This window comes from Mus caroli, unplaced genomic scaffold (assembly GCF_978045245.1).
Source record: "Mus caroli unplaced genomic scaffold, Mus_caroli_1 scaffold_16, whole genome shotgun sequence".
Taxonomy (NCBI): domain Eukaryota; kingdom Metazoa; phylum Chordata; class Mammalia; order Rodentia; family Muridae; genus Mus; species Mus caroli.
In genome coordinates, this window is record NW_028227271.1 from 20788779 (window position 1) to 20802127 (window position 13349).

General features: G+C 48.1%; 1 protein-coding gene across 2 annotated transcripts in view; it reads left to right on the plus strand.

The window, feature by feature from the left end:
• The first annotated feature begins 252 nt into the window (after positions 1-252).
• Pacsin2 (protein kinase C and casein kinase substrate in neurons 2) overlaps positions 253-13349 on the plus strand; it is a 93644-nt gene continuing 80547 nt past the window's right edge. For both annotated transcript variants that reach the window (XM_021183002.3, XM_085831772.1), the window contains exon 1: positions 253-399. The gene's annotated coding sequence lies outside the window, so the exon portion shown is untranslated. The remainder of the gene's footprint in view (positions 400-13349) is intronic.

Here is a 13349-nt window from a genome sequence, read left to right on the forward strand (position 1 = left end):
AAAAAGTCCTTTAGTCCCGGACCTTTGGGCGTTTCTCAGGGAGTGACCCGTGTTGGCCTCTCAGCGGCTTAAGTAGTAGCTCCTCGTTTGACTGACAGGAGAGGCCGCTAATGCTAGCCCAAGGTAGTGCCTTTAGCTTCTGGGGGCGTGCCGCCTCCGCTTTAGTCTATCCAATCCGGAGCGCCGCTGGGCAGAAGGGCGGGGTCTGGAGGCCGGCAGCCAATAGGGCGAGCACAGCGGGCGCGGCGGGGGCGGCGCGGTCTCGGCTGGCGGCAGAAGCGGCTGCGGCGGGTCTGGGCAGGGCCGGGGAGCTCGGCCGGAGCGGAACGGGAAGGGGTCGGAGTCGCAGCCCGGCCGGGGCGGCGTGCTCAGTGGGACCCGAGGCGAACGGCGGCCGAGGTGAGGGGTGCGCCTCGACGGTTGGGACACGGGTCGGTGGCCGCGCCTACCCCTGTCAGGCCGCGCTGGGGCCGAGCGCGCGGGGCCGCGCCGCTCGAAACTTCTAGTCCGCGCGCGGGGGGCCACGCGCCGGCGGGCGGAGCCCGGGAGGCCCGAAGGGCGGCCGGAGCGGACGAGTCCCACGCGGACGCACTCATGGGGCGCTTTGCAGACTCTGCCTTCCATTTCCGTCCTTCCCACACTCGGTGTCCGCCGTGGTGAGAGCCAAGTCTGACCGGTGAACACGAACTAGGGGTGTGAGGCGAGACAGGAAAGGCTGCATGCTGTCCTTTTTGACTTTCATAGTTTTCGAGACTCAGTGGATCCGAATCGTCAGTTCCCTCTTACCTCCCGTGGGGGCTCTAGAGCCGCGTTCTTCTCTTCCCAAAGACCCCAGGCTTGCGGACCCCCTCTGAGAAGGTCCACTTTTCTATTTTTTCCAGGAGTGGATCCAGAGGAGCTGGCTGGGGATCTCAAGGCTTTAGAGGTTAGACCTGGAAGTAGACACGCCCCAGGGGTGCTGCGTTCTTGTTGGGTCCTTGAGGGAAGATAGTTTTGGTCCGGGCTGTGTGCACCATCCCTGGCCCTTGTCGTCTTCCCTCGACCGCAGCTGTCCTGAGGTTTAGTGATGAAGGGGGAGTAGGTTGCTGACAGTCTCCAGGGCTACTCATTAGCGGTTTAGCAAAAACACTTCTGCACTGTCCTGATGTAAATCTATTTAATCCCGAGTTGTGGACGTGAGCTCACACCTTCCTAACCCCTGCAGGTTTTCCACTTTGCTTAAGTTCTGGTATTGCACCTCTGGGATTGTCAGCTTGGAGCCCCTGGTGAAGGGATGAGCCAGGTGAACTGGGTTCTGTGTTAGCCTCCCTCTTCTGTCCCTGGGTGCTCAGATTCACTTTTCCACATAAGTCCTGATTTGAGAGTCAGCGTAGTTGGGATTCTCCTAACTTTCCTGGAACACTCTAGTCTGTGCATTTACACTGAACTGTAGAGTTTGGCAGTCTCCGTGGTGAAGCTATGCTACTTGAGCCGTGAGGCCACTACTTGAAAAACTTGTGTGATGTGTGCAGTTTAGAGGCTTTAAAGAAACTGATCATTGGACTGATGGGTATTTATTACTTGGGAAAGTAGCTGAGCACAGAGGAGTAGCTGACTGATTAGATCTGTCCTCTCTGCGCAGGATTTTTAAAGACTCATTGGACTAGAAATGGTATTTTAGTTCATGCTGTTTGGGGAGCTAGGGTTTATTATTTCCGATCATAATAATTAGTGTAAAAGTGTGTGTATGTAAGAAACACATCTAAGTTTCCATGCTGTCTGTAGAGAGAGGTGCCACTGGCTTTTCTTTAGTCCTGAGTGCCAGTACAGGTTTCTAATGGCCAGGCATTTCTAGGGGGGAACAGAGGGGGCTTGCCCTTAGTTTTAAGGGGTTTTGTTTTGGACACAGGGTCTCACTGAGTAGACCAGGTTGGCTTGGACTTTTCAGAGATCTGCCTGCCCCTGCCTCTTGAGTGCTGAGATTAAAGGTGTATTACACCATACCTGGCCACCCTTAATCTTTTTATTCTTTTCTTTTACCTGAAAGTCCATGCTGATGGGTTAAGGCCTGATTCTTAGGCTTCCTGGTTCTGAAAGGGGGTCATCACTCGGTCGTTGCAGGATGTTATGGACTATCAAATAACAGTAATAAAATTGCTAACCGTTGTGGCACCATGTGAAGCATACGTGAGTGCTCTCTGGCCAGCTTCACCTGAAACCAACCGCTCAGCTGACTCTGGCCTGCCTTATCTACCATCCCATTGTACCTGGCTTCCTGGAAGCCACCCTTTAGATTATGTAGGTAATAATCATGTTCACATGAGCCGAAGTGCCTGCTCAGTTTTTTTCCAGTTGGGAGCTACAGCTGCATACTTGAAGGCAGCAGAGGGAGGCAGGGCTGAGGTATGCAGTCGATTTGTATACTAGGGGCAGAGTCATTTATGGCCTCTGCACACCCACCTCACACCTGAAAGTAGACCCGAGAGCACTGTCTAAATGGGCCTGAACTTGTCCCCGATGGCTCTCAATGGTGGCTGGTGGTCTTTGGGATGGCTGTCTGGGGATTTGTTTCCCTCCCCCTGCCCCCGAATTTTAATATCCAGATGGTTGTGCTGTCTGCTGACTAGAGGCCATCTTAACAAGGACAGGTCTCCCGGGGCTGGGAGATGCTCAGTCAGTGAAGCACCTGATGTGCAAACGTAAGGACCTGTGCTTGAACCCCCAGCAAAATATAAGGTGAGGACAGGGGATGGCTCAGTGGCTAAGAGCTGTAAGATCCTTACAAAGGACCTGGGTTTGAGTCACAGCACCCACATGGTACCACAGCCACCTGTAACTGCAGTCTCAGGGGATCCTATGTCCTCTGCTAACCTCTGAGGCACCAGGCATGTTTGTACACGGTGCACTTACAGACATACAGGCAAATGGCCATAACATAACATTAAGAGCTCTAATGCAAAATAAAGTGGACAGTCATCAAACTCTGTCCTGCACTTGCACACAGGTGCACACACAGAGTCGTTCTCCCACTGTGCACTTGCCTGTAATTCTACCCTTTGGGAGGCTGAGACAGGGAAACCTCTGGTCTGAGGCCGGCTTTGGACTGCCCAAAACACTCAAATCCTATAAATTTTCTCCTCTGAAAAAGGTTACAGAAAAAAACAAAAGGGAACTAGAGGTGGCTCACCAGTTAAGAGCACTAGTTAGACCTGGCTTCAATCCCAGCACCCACATGGTAGCTCACAGCTGCCCATTACGCCAGATCCTGGGGAATCCCATACACACATGGTGTACAGACACATGTGTAGGCAGAATACCCATTCACATAAAATAAAAAATAAAGGTTAAAAAACACCTAAACAAACAAACAAGGTCTTCATACTCAGGACAGAAGGGTGTTTAGGGATTCAAATTCCAGAGGACAAACAGTCCTTGGGTGGACAAACACTTCTACAAGGACATTCCAGGATACTTATGATGCCAACAACGCATCCACCACCAAGGAAGCAGAACCGAATGGAAAAAAACCCATGCTGGCATCCAGGAGCCCAAGTGTTGGACCCAGGATGGATGGACATCTGAGGTCATGGACTCTTACAAAGTAATGGTCAGGCCTGACACCACTTTCTTGTCACAGCCCTGTTAATGTTTGAGTGCAAAATGAGATAAAAATCCTTCAAAGTGTGTGTCCTCCGTGTATGTAAGTCAGCATTATCATTAGCTCCAGGATGACAAGGAAAATAGGATTACAGATTCTCTGAGGTGAGAGGCAGCTTAGGAAGGCTGTGCTCACCATGTCACCATCAGGTCAGGAGGGGCTGCTTAGGGCTGGAGTGTCACACTTCTCACCCGGGATGCTGGCCCCAACCCGTTCACATGTGTGCTTCCTTTCCTGGGATAGGGGTATCTCACAGCTGTCCTCAGAATTTTAAAGGTTAGAAGTGTCTAAGCCTCTCTTACAAATATGAAATTGGAAACCTTGAGCTCTGTGTATCCTAGCCTCTTAGTGGTGGGAAAGCTACAAAGAGGCCTAGGCCCCATCCATCTCCCCTCAGGTATTCCAGGATTGAGCCATTACATTAAAGCCAAATGTAATGGCTCAATCCTGTAATGTCAGCACTTGAAGGGCTGAGGCAGGAGGATTGCCTTGATTCTGAGGTCCAGGACAAGCCACAGAGTTGCAGGTGAGGTCCTGCCTCAATGTTCCAGCAAGGCTGTTTTGTCCTCAGTGGCTGAGGTCTCTGTCCGCTGAGTTAGCACTATGACCGCTGCTCTATTTCCTTGGCTAATGGAGTTCAGTGCTTAGATTAAAAAAAAAAATGTCTATTTTTAAGCTTGAAATTTTAAAAATGAACTTAGTAGTAGACTGCTTGCCTAGTGTGCAGCACATGAAGGGGAGGGAAGCTGGGGAGAAGCAGGTAAAGAGAAAAAGCAGGGGTTGGCAGAGTGACTCAGAAGGTAAGGGTGCCTGCCTGCCATCAAGCCTGACAGCCTGAATTCAGTCCCCGGAACCACAGAGAGAAGGAGAAAACTGATGACAGCTGACTCTTCCAGCGGTCCTCTGACTGCCACACGCACCAAGTAAATGTAATAAAATATAGTATCTTTATTAAAAGTACAAGTTCTTATTTTTTAAGTGAAAATTAAAAATCTGGACAAAAGCCAGGTGGTGATGGTGCATACCTTCAATCCCAACACGCAGGAGGCAGAGGCAGAGGCAGGTGAGTTTGAGGATAGCCTGGTCTATAGAGTGAGTTCCAGGATAGTCAGGGCTATATAGAGAAACCCTGTGTGGTAGGGGGAGAAGAATATCTGGACAGAGAGAAATGACTCAACAGGTAAAGGCACTTGCTGCCAAGCCTGCCAGTCTGAGTTCTATCCCTGTTAGCCCCATGGTGGGAAGGAAAGAAATAGCTCCGGCAAGTTGTCCTCTAATGCTCTAATGTATACATGCACACCACAGCGTGCATGCACATGCACACACACAATCTAAATGAAGTTTCCTTTAAAAAAATATAGTCCCTGTGTTCTGGTTTGGTAGTTATCTTTCAGGTACCTAGTAACCACAGAGATGCTAAAAAGAAAAGAGTGTCTGGTTGTGCAGAATAGTTAGAGAACTATCCTTTGTTAAGACAGGGTCTTACTACGTAACCCAAAGCCGGCCTCAGACCAGAGGTTTCCCTGTCTCAGCCTCCCAAAGGGTAGAATTACAGGCAAGTGCACCGTTGGAGAACTACTCTGTGTGTGCACCTGTGTGCAAGTGCAGGACAGAGTTTGATGACTGTCCACTTTATTTTGCATTAGAGCTCTTAATTTTATGTTATGGCCATTTGCCTGTATGTCTGTAAGTGCACCGTGTATAAACATGCCTGGTGCCTCACAGGTTAGCAGAGGACATAGGATCCCCTGAGACTGCAGTTACAGGTGGTTGTGGTACCATGTGGGTGCTGTGACTCAAACCCAGGTCCTTTGTAAGGATCTTACAGCTCTTAGCCACTGAGCCATCCCCTGTCCTCACCTTATTTTTTGCTGGGGGTTCAAGCACAGGTCCTTACGTTTGCACATCAGGTGCTTCACTGACTGAGCATCTCCCAGCCCCGGGAGACCTGTCCTTGTTAAGATGGCCTCTAGTCAGCAGACAGCACAACCATCTGGATATTAAAATTCGGGGGCAGGGGGAGGGAAACAAATCCCCAGACAGCCATCCCAAAGACCACCAGCCACCATTGAGAGCCATCGGGGACAAGTTCAGGCCCATTTAGACAGTGCTCTCGGGTCTACTTTCAGGTGTGAGGTGGGTGTGCAGAGGCTATAAATGACTCTGCCCCTAGTATACAAATCGACTGCATACCTCAGCCCTGCCTCCCTCTGCCTTTGATTTCCAGGCCTTGTAGTGATTAATGGTTGTAAGTCACGCCTAGCATGTGTGCTGGGAACTGAATGTGAGCCATGTGGAAGGGCAGTGTTAAACTATCTCTTAGCTGTTTGTTTTTTAATTTTTGGTCTTTTGAGAGAGGGTCTCTATGTAGCCCTGGATGTCTTGGAAGTCAGTGTGTTGAGTACTGGGATTAAAGGTGTGTGTTACCACGTCCACGTTCAGCTGTTTCTTTGTGGTGTGTGTGTGTGTAATTTCTTGCAGGTGTGCATTTGTCGGGGGTCTGAGAACAACTCTTTTTTTTTTTTTTTTTTTTGGTTTCTCTGTATAGCCCTGGCTGTCTTGGAACTCACTCTGTAGACCAGGCTGGCCTCAAACTCAGAAATCTGCCTGCCTCTGCCTCTGCCTCCCAAGTGCTGGGACTAAAGGTGTGTGCCACCACTGCCCGGCTCTGAGAACAGCTCTTAAGAACCTGTCTTTTTCTGTGACTTAATGGGATTCAGGGGTCAAATTAGGTAGTCAGGCCTGCCTTGAGTACTTTTATGCTGAGCCATCTTAATAGTTTTGTTTGTTTTAAAAAATATTTTGTATGTGTTTTGCCTGAATGTATATGTGCACCATATGTTTGACTATCGGCCACGGAGGTCAGAATTGCAGACAGTTGTGAACTGCTTGGTGGGTGAAGTTGTGGGTGCTGGGAATTGAACCTGGGTCCTCTGAAAGAGCCGTAGGGTCTCTTAACCATTGAACCTCTCAGTTTCAATAGTCCTTCCTGTTTTAGAGAGAATGTAGCTGTCAGGCTTTGAACTCATCTTTCTGCCTTAATGTTTTTGGAGTTTAGATTATAGGGGTTTTACTTGGCATCTCTCCTTTGGCTGAGAACATTTGGAATATATCTTAATTGTCTGGGACATCTGTGGGCAAAGGGGAAAATGCATTGAAACTGGGAGCACTCTGGCTACTGTTTATGGAGATCCTAATGCCTGCTTCGGTCCCAGCTCTCTTACCAGGTTAAGGTCTTGTGCTCTACAGAAGCAGCTGGGGCAGAGCGGGTCTAGAAGTTACTGTTTCACAGTGGCAGTACTAGGTAGATCGGGGTCCAGGTGCAGGGACACAGAGGAGGGCTGGTTTGGCTGCTCATAGCATGCTGCAGAACTTAACTCCAGGGAGGTGGCCTTTGCCACATGTGAGCTTTGGAGTCATCAAGAATGTGGTGATAGCTGGGTGGTGTTGGCATACACATTTAATCCTAGCACTTGGGAGATAGAAGCCAGGGAAGTTTTCTAAGTTCAAGGTCTACAGAGTGAGTTCCAGGACAGCCAGGGCTACACAGAGAAACCCTGTCTCGAAAAATCAAAAAAAAAAAAAAAAAAAAAAAAGGGTGCAGGTGGTGTGTGTAGCAAGTGGGGTCTATGGAGGAGAGGGGAGGGAAGACTGGTGGGCACCTTCAGAATATGATGAGCTTCAAGGTTGGGGTCTAGACTTTCCTCTGGAGAATGAATTCAGTGGGGAACATTCTAAGGTATGAGCAAGACAGTTTTGGCAGGAGTAGGAGATCAGTTATGAAGTCAGGGATGTGGATGGGAGAGGTGTGATCTGGTTGCTCCTTTTCACAAAAGTCACCAGTGTCCTCCAAGGCTTGAAGATTGCTGTGGCCTGTTCCTAGCAGTAGCTTAATTTTGCAAGACAGGGGGCTCCCAGGGAAGGCTGGCCTCAGTCATTGCTTCAGCTCCATGGTCTAGAAGTTCACTTATGATGGGGGGTGGGGGGCGGCGGGGGTATTGTCATATAGCTTGTGTCCTGTTTTTGTTTTATTTGGCTTATTCTCACAAGTCTGTATGGCTAGTAACTAGGTCTGCAGATGAGAAAGGCAATACTGCAACAATAAACCAGAGGGCAGAGGTGTGGGTTTGGAACCAGATCGCCCTGGGTTTAGGTTCCCGGTGTATCACCAGATGATTGCATATCCATGCCTGGTCCCATGGGTTAGCATTTCTAACACTAGGTGTTATTCATTTATTTTTATTTTATGTACATTGGTGTTTTGCCTGCATGTATGTCTGTGTGGGGATGTTAGATCCACTGGAACTAGAGTTACAAACAATTGTGAGCTGCTGTGTGGGTGCTGGGAACTGAATCAGGATCCTCTGGAAGAGCAGCCAGTGTTATTAACCACTGAGCCATCTCTCCAGCCAAAGACTAGGCATCTTATTTTGAACTGCTGTAACCATGTTCTAGGCATCTGCTTATATTATAAAGAACAGAAATCTTATCTTTCAAAAGTTCTGGAGTCTGGAAGCCAGAGTTGAGGCTGCAGTAGTGTTGGGGTCTCTTCTGGGTTAAAGATCCAACTGATTATATTCTTACACAGCTGAAAGAGGGTAAGGTAGCTCTCTGAGTTCCTTCTTAAGAAAGGGCACTAATCTCATTCTTTGGGGCTTCAACCCCATGACTTAGCTTCCTGAGGCTCCACCTCCTAATATGATATTGATACTAGTATTTGAGGATGGGAATTTGGAGTGGGTCCCTTTGTCTGGATTGTGGCAGGTGTGCAGTCATGGACTGGGAGCTCAGTCCATAGATAGTACTTAGTTATTTTGTTTCACACAGCATGATAATTAGGTGAACTTGTAAATTTATCAAAACCCTAAAATACTCATACTGGTTTTTATTTTATCCATTTCTTTCAAAAGTCACAAATGTATTCTTTCCTTAGGCACAGTACTTGTTAGGATCTACTGTGGTGATTCAGGGTCACAAGGATGCTATTAGGGGTCACCAGTTTGGGTGAGGCTTCAAGCCCTTTGTGGAATCTTATGACCCTGGTAAGACAAATGTCCTCTTTATTTTATGTACATTGGTGTTTTGCCTGCATGTATGTCTTTGTGACGATGTTAGATCCACTGGAACTAGAGTTACAAACAATTGTGAGCTGCCATGTGGGTGCTGGGAACTGAAGGCTTTATTTACCTCTCTTTCCTTTGTGGGGATGAGTCTAAGAATCTGTGCATCCTCGCTGTGTTCCACACACACATACCTTTGATCCCAGCACTTGGGAGGCAGAGGCAGCCTGGTCTACAGAGGGAGTTTCAGGGTAGCCAGAGCTACACACAGAAACAATGTCTTGAAACAATAAACATACAAAAGAATGGTTGCATCCTGCCTGTGTGTAAAGGAAGCCACGCCCTGCCTCCTGTTCTTGGGCTTAATGTGATGCCCATGCCTGTCTCTGTGGTTGAGGAAACGTTGCTGTGCCAGCATCCAGTGCTCAGAGCGGGACAGGAGGATGTGATGCAGGAATATTGCATTGGTGATGGCGGAAGACTTGAAAAGATAAAGGATCGAGCTGTGTGCATAGGGTTCCAGGGGGAAGTAGGGTTAAACTTACACCGAGCAGTGGTAGCTCAAACTATAGAATTAGGGGCGTTTTGGATCTACACCCTTACCCTTACAGAGGTTTTTTTGTTTGTTCAATCTTTTGGTTTTTCGAGACAGGGTTTCTCTGTGTAGCCTTGGCTGTCCTGGAACTCACTCTGTAGACCAGGCTGGCTTCAAACTCAGAAACCTGCCTGCCTCTGCCTCCCAAGTGCTGGGATTAAAGGCGTGCGCCACCACTGCCCTGCTCAGAGTTATTTTTTTTTTAAAGTTTATATTTATTTTATGTATATGAGTACACTGTCGCTGTCTTCAGACATTCCAGAACAGGGTATCAGATCCCATTACAGATGGTTGTGAGCCACCATGTGGTTGCTGGGAATTGAACTTAGGACTTCTGGAAGAGCAGTCAGTGCTCTTAATCACTGAGCCACCTCTCCAGCCCCAGAGTTAATTTTAAGTTCTAGTTGGTGTTATAATTAAGGCGTGTGTGTATTGCTGTAACTTGGCTGTGCAGGTATTTGCAGTTGACCATGGTCTTTCCTGTAGCTTTCATTTTGTTTTCAGAGCAGCTGTGTTGGTTTCCTTTGTTCATGGTTCAGAAGAAAGAGAAAAAGATGTAGAATTGGAAGTGTCAGAGGCTTTCCAGAGGCCACTGATGGAGACCTCACGTGAGGGGTAGGCAGGCACAGGGCCTGCAGCATAGTCTATGATATCTAGAATCAGCTGTGACTAGTTTTCTAAGTTGTCTCTTGAATGAAATCAAATTTTATTATTTTAAAATGATGCTCAAATTGTAGTTTGTGAACACTTTCATACTTAAAACTATGTGTTTCATTAATCAAATTATGCTGTCTCTAACTGAGTGTACCAAGATCGTGAATTGTGGTCAGGCTCTCTTCCCACGCAGACCTTCAAGCCCGCTATTAGTGGATTTTATAGCTCGCCAATTTGCTGAAGCTGGCTTGCCTGGGCACCAGTTAGCGTGAATGTGATGATGTTTTTAATTAAGCACTCGTGACCTCAGTACCAGCAAATATGTTATCAGATAAGGAGTCTGGTCATGTGCCATGGGAAGATTGGCATGGATGGTGGTGGAACCAGTGGTCATGGGGTGCACTGTGTTCTGGATTTTCTGAGGGATCATGGACATTTACATTTCTGCTCATTGAGTTCTTATGACCAGTTGGTGTTAACTCCACTTTGTCCAGGACTAATCAAGGTCACAGAAATGACCTTCAGAGGGTTGCTGTCCGCATTGACCCTGAAGCCCACACCAGTGTCCCTTTATCTTGCCTTCTTGAGAAAGTAGATTCTGAGTCACTTGCTCTTAATTTTAAAAAAAGATCTTTAAAATTCCCCTTTCCTTTTCTGTTTCTGAGGAATACATAAATGGGCAAATTATGTGTCTCATGTTTAAGGTAGAAGCCGAGTTCACTACTAACCCAATTATGAGAATTGAACATTTGCAGTTTATAGAGCAGGGAGTTTATAAGTGTTGGAAGGGAGCTGGCAAAAGCTGCCAGGCTGGAGTGTGGTCAGACGGACTAGGTCACCCTCATGCTTCTCTTCCAGTTGATGAGGTCAGAGGGTGGAGGAGCAGGGCTCTCAGTTCCAGAGGCCTGGTGGGTGCTGTTGCTCCCATCTTCCAGTGTCCTTGAAGAGGCAGCTGAGGGAGAATCACTTTGTTGCCTTGTGGCAGTTAGTGAGGATTGTTAGGGTAGGTCCCTGAGAGCAGCTGTTCTGATTGTTTGCTTTATTTTGTATGCACAGGGTTTCACTGCATAGCCCTGGGTAGCCTCAGATCCTGCTGCTTAGCCTCCAAATGCTGGGGTGGCTGGCCTGTGCCATCACCCCTTGCTCAGATAGATGGGTTTTATGCTTGTGCTAATTACCAGTTTTGTGCCATATGATTTAATATTAAAAAATTATATTTTCCCACCTGAATGTGTTTATGTTGCGTGCATGTGTGTGTGCCATGTGAAGATCAGAGGGCAACTTGCAAAAAATAGTTTTTGTTTATTTGTTTATTACATGTTGGTCCTAAGTCTCAAATTTCTGTTTTCAGGCTTGGGAACAAGCGCCCTTACCTGCTGAACCATCTAGCATGTAGAATTTAAATGGCCCATGCCTTTTTGTGTGTGTGTGTGTGGGGGGGGATTTTTTCCTGTGTCACCATGTTTGACCTAAATGTCCTCATTCTATATTTCTGTTGAAGTTCTTTCTTCCTTTTCAGGCGTTGATCAGCCCTAGGGTCTGCCAAGTGAAGCTACATACATCTCCAGCCCCTTAAATGATGTCCAGGGTTACCTTGGTGACTGTCTGAGATTGAAACATTTCTTGGTGCTGGGCATGTTAGGGTATTTCCACTGTTTTTCTAATTAGATAAATTTGTACTTGAGTTTTCTCTTCTCCTTCCCCTCCTCCCTCCCCTCCCCTCCCCTCCCCTCCCCTCCCCTCCCCTCCCCTCCCCTCCCCTCCCCTCCCCTCCCCTCCCCTCCCCTCCCCTCCCCTCCCCTCCCCTCCCCTCCCCTCCCCTCCCCTCCCCTCCCTCTCTGAGGAAAACTTCCCACAAATGGCTTTAAAGCTTGAACACACTTTAGAGGGTTTTGAAACTTGTTTGAATTCTTGTTAAGTCTGATTTCTAGTATTTCAGATAAAAGACAACTCTGGGGAATTTTTCCTACACTGTGTCTTGGTCTTTGGAAGTTATCAGTGTCCGTGAGAGAGACTCTCATGAAGCTTTCTTGAGTCCCACTCCCTTCCTAACCTGAGTGGATGCTCCTTGCAGGGCTGCTTTTCCTTCATGAGGACGAACAAGTCCTTACCTCACTCCAGATACAGCTCCTGCAGAGCAAGCTCAGGCCTTGGGTTCAGTTCCCAGCACCTGGTGGGGTGGGGAGAGTGTGGAGGGAGGGAGGAGAGGGGGAGTGAGGAGGGAGGGAGGGAGGGAGGGAGGGAGGAAGCAAGCAAGCAAGCAAGCAAGCAAGCAAGCGAGCAAGCAAGCGAGCAAGCATGAAAGAGAGTACTTGAGCCATCCTGCTGCCCCTTCTACTTGTTACTAGAGACTTGAGTAAGTGGTCCTCTTCCCCAAGGCTGTATGTAAGTTGTCAGGCTGCTCAGAACCACCGTAGCTGACAGGGTTTGTCCTGGTTTGCTTTCCACACTTGCAGTGTGTAAATTGGGAAGGACTGTGCAAGGCTGTTGGCATTGGGATTGTTCAGAGACCATGGTGGCCTGAGGTCAAGTGAGCCTTTGGACTTTGCCTCAGTGGGTTGGGGTGCAATTCACACAGGATCTTCGGCTTCTGTTTGCTGCTGCTATAGACAGGCACTCTAATATTGTTATATAACTCATTCTGTCCCTTCCCATTGGCTGCCTGACCTTTTCACCTTTTACTGCCCTAGAGAAGACTGAGCAGAGTCCTGTTTTCTTGGTTGCTCATTTCTCAGGGTTTGCAAAGGACAAGGGGTGTGTGTGTGTGTGTGTATGTGTTTGTGCAAGTGCATGTGCAGGCTCATGAATGGATAGGATGGTGTCTGGTGGTACCGGGGTCATGGCCAGGCTAGCCCACCTCTGCTCTTACCTTGCACACTTGCTGTGTCTCCCACATCTATCCCTCCCCTAGCGTCTCTTTCCCCTTCACTTATCTTGCCTCCCCATGGGCAAAACTCGGATTCTTAGTTCCACTTCTAAGAAAAGCTGGTTCACAGCTGAACCAAAGCAGAAGACTTTACTCCATATGGAGGGAGAAATAAGAGGAAACCATCTCAGACAGCACAGGAGCATAAGAGGCATTTTGTTCCCTGGCACAAGCTGGGTTTAGTGCCAGCACTCTGGGATTAGCCTGACGGTTGGCTCTGCTAGGCACTAGGAGCTTCCTGCTTCCCTTCCCCACCCCTGTTTATTCTGTCAATAAGACCAAATTTTAGAGTAATGGTTGGCTATGTACTTGGCAGCCTGTGTTTTTATCACAAGTGTGGAAATTGTACTTTGGCTTCGTTTCTGCAGATGCCTAAACATGTCTGAGTCATTGTTGCCTTAGCAACTGGCTGAACTTTGCTTGTGTGTGGCAAAGACTCCTGCAGGAGCTGGGTGGGAGATTTTCAGCTAGACTGGA